The following is a 3,662-nucleotide window of genomic DNA, read 5'->3' on the forward strand; positions in this document are numbered from 1 at the left end:
TTGCGGGTCGCCTCCCTTGGGTTTCTCTAGCCCCCGGCCCTGCGCTTCGGCCACTTGGCTTATTTTTGTTTCGCTGCCACCAGGGTCTGGGGAGTGAAGGGGGGTGTGAAGTTCACAGCCCCGCGAGGTGTGCCCTCCTTTTAACGACGAGCCAGCTGAAATCTAGCCCGATATTGGGTGGACATCCTGATCTCTCCTGCGTCGAAGCAGGACCCCGCGAAGGGAAGGCGGCAGAGGCTGATGCGGGGCTGATGTCCCCGCCGCCGGCACCTCGCCGAAGAAGTCCCGAGCTTCGCTGGGAGCGGGCCGGGGCTGAAGCGAGGGGTGCCCCGCTTGGCTCAGTGATCATGAAAGGCTTCCCTGGGCGCCCAGCTCAGCAGACCCCAGTCATCGCTGGAGCCCCGAGGCGCAGGCAGAGGCGGGGACCTGGGGCTGCCCCCTTTCTCAGACACCCAGACTTTATTTTAAGAAGACTGACTGGCAGTGGCCGAAGTGGGCCGGGGCCCCGGTGTCCGAGCCAGGCTGCTCTGGGGTGCCCTGGCCCCAGACCTTGGATCCTTCTCCCCAGAGGGACCCAGCAGAGGTCCTCACACCTGCACCCCGCTTCCTGCAATGAGGCGGGCGGGCGGGGAGTCGGCCCAGGAGAGGGGTGGCGTCCTCAGCTTCAGCATCCGTGTTGGGGCCCTGGGGCCTTCTGCAGGTTGGAAGTCATTCCCCACAACTTTTACGTCTCTCCAGGCCTTTAAGAGTTCTCTGCCCGCTGTACCTCTGGGCAAGGTGGGCAAGAGGGGGCTTGTGGAGGGACTTTTTATGCAAAGTCAGGAGACACCTCTCTCTCCACTTCCATCCGTCAGCCCTGGAGGCTGGAGGTGCACAGTATTTTGTGAACAAAACCAGGCCATCTTCCCCGGCGTCGGAGGCTGTCCCCTCTGGCGTCTCTCTCCACCCTGATAGAAACTCCAAAAGATTCAAAGGGCGTGGAGATTAAGGACTCAAAGAATTTAAATACAAGTTTGCTCAGTGCTTTATAGCACTTTTAACCAAGTTATCTTATCTGATCTCTGTGGCCAGAGCCGGCCTCCTGGGAACAGATGAGGACTTTGCAGCCGAGTTCAGAGGATTCAACACACCCAGCTTGGGCTTCACAGAAAGAAACCGGGCGCCACGGAATGACAGGGCTCGTCTGGACATTCTAACATGCCTTGCCCTGAACCTCACTGCGTGATCAGTATTGCTTACCCATTTTATTGATGGGGAAATAGAGGCTCGGGAACTTTAAGGGACTTCATATGTTTGACAACTATTGAGCGCCCCACGGGTTCCTAGGCCTGGGCCAATATGCCCCGGGGCACAGGCAGCTTTCGGGCCTTCCAGGGAGACATGTCCAGAGGTCAGAAGTCCCACTTCCTCAGGCCTCCAGGTTCTGGGACGGCCATTCCCCCACTGACCTCGGTAAACAACCCCACCACAAAGCGTAACCCAGCTTCCCTGCTGAGTAAGGCCGCCTTGGGCCCTGGAGCTGACCTTCCCATAAGAAAAGCTGGAGATTCCGAGAAAGGACTTCATTTTAAAACAAAAAGTGGGTTTTTGGTGCTTGGGGCCTGCAGAGGCCACAGGAGTGCGGCGGTAGGAGCCAGGTCCCGGGAGCTCCCGGGGAGGGAGCCTGGGGCGGGAGGGAGCCACCCGCCTGGGCCTGGTTTTGTTATTCAGAGGAAGTGGGATAAATGCTGTTTTGCTTTGTATAATCGCATCCTTCCTCTGCCTGGTTTAAAATGGGGGGGAGGTGGGAGGAGTGGGGGGCCCAGAGGAAGCCTCCCAACTTTTCGGCTTTGATGCCCGTGTGCGATCCCTGTCTCCCGGATTTCATAACTCACACGCAGCCCCCAGGAGGGACCGTGCCGGGAACTGGAGTTGCTTTCCCACTTAGCTCGGGAGCCCACCGAGACCCTGGGAGCTGGGGACCTGAGCCCCCGCGGCCAGGTCCTCCTGAGCCCGGCGGCCGTTCTCGAGGCTGAGGACGTCCCGGGTCCTGGAGGCACCGACGGTGTGGTTAGGTTTATTTGTCAGTTAAGGAGCGGGTGCCCTGGTTCACTTAGGGATTAGCATTTGCAGAAGGTCCGTCTCTGGTCCTTCTCGCCCACCCCTCCCAGAATGCTGGCTTTCTGGTTGGTTGCCGAACCCACTACCTTTCTTTCAGTCACTTAACGTGATGGTTGGTCATGTCACCCGGGACAGGTCCACTGCTTGCTGGAAGCGGCGGCTGGGCTGGGACCTGTGCTGTGTCACCCTCCCGTACGAAGTGTAAACTCTTGGGCCACCAAAGTAACAAAACAAGAAATGCGACATTCTCCCCCTGAGTCCTTGCAGTCGTTGTAACTGCGGCTCCACTTGGAAAATTAGCATAGCTCGTAAAAGCCAAACGCAGCCAGTTAATTGTTTAGCAACCTGCCCCCCAGCGCCTCCCCCTCCCCCTCCCCCTCCCCTCGAGGAAGGAAGCCCTAAGTGAGCTGATGCCCTGGGACTGCCTGCGAGGTGCCCGGTCAGTCCCGTGGCTTCTGTCATCGAGTCCCGTGAGGCAGGGAGTCTGATGCTGCGGGCGTACCTTCATTTGGCTTGTTATTGCCTCTCTCCGAACCCTGGCGACAAACGAAGCATTTACACGTTGGCTCCACACCATCGCATAATGGGCCGGGATGACTAAGATGTCATCACATGCTCTCCATCCCCAGGCGGCGTGATTTCCCCTGACATTTACGTTTATGGGCGAGCTAATTTTTCTCTCCTTCTTGGTACAGTTTATATTCCAGAAGCACCCGGCCAAAAAGCTCAGCCCACATCTGTAAAGTGATGTTCAAGTTTTATCATCTGTAGACAGGATGGAATGACAGCTGTGGCGGTTTACTGCGTGGGGCTGCTCCCCCCTCGCAAGATGCTATTAATTTACCACAGACCCTGTCTGCAGGGTTACCCTCCGCCAGTGTGTGGATACAGCCCAAGGCATCCTGGGGCAGAGAGGGAGCCGCCCGCTTCTATAAGATCCTTCTCATTTTCTTTCCCATATGCGATTTTGTCAGCATCCACGGAAAGTGAGGACTATTCGGAATCCATCCCCCCATATTATTGATTTCTGGTTTTAGAGCAAGAGAAGAAGAGGGAGGGAGAGAGAGAAACATTGATGTGTTGTTCCACTTATTTGTGCATTCATTGGTTAATTCTTGTATGTGCCCTGACCAGGGGTCCAACCCAAACCTTGGCTTTTCAGGAAGATGCTCTAACCAACTGAACCCCCCCCCCCCCATTAAAATTGCCCCCCCCCCCCCATTTTAAGGAGGAGAAATTAAGCTCAGAAGAGATGGGGATTTGATCTTAGGAACCAACCACTTGACTCCCTTGACTTAGGAGAGGTCTGTTCTTAGGAGTTCTATTTCCATTGCTCTAAGGCTGTTTATTTCCCATAAAGTTCTGTTACACCGTTAAATTCCCAAACGTTTTAGCAAAAGCCTCAATTTTTTAAGATGAAGTAATTTATCTATTTAAATATCAATTTTTTTTAAATTAAGTAATTTATCTATTTAAATATCAATTTTTTAAAATGAAGTAATTTATCTATTTAAATATCATCCTTCATCCTACTCCCCCCCACCCCCACCCCCCCCAACACC

The 3,662-nt window shown here is 54.8% G+C and overlaps 1 protein-coding gene across 1 annotated transcript in view; it reads left to right on the forward strand.

Moving 5' to 3' along the window:
- MSX2 (msh homeobox 2) overlaps positions 1-3,662 on the forward strand; it is a 6,195-nt gene that overhangs the window by 646 nt on the left and 1,887 nt on the right. The window lies entirely within an intron of this gene.

This window comes from Myotis brandtii, unplaced genomic scaffold (assembly GCF_000412655.1).
Source record: "Myotis brandtii unplaced genomic scaffold, ASM41265v1 scaffold6, whole genome shotgun sequence".
Lineage (NCBI taxonomy): Eukaryota > Metazoa > Chordata > Mammalia > Chiroptera > Vespertilionidae > Myotis > Myotis brandtii.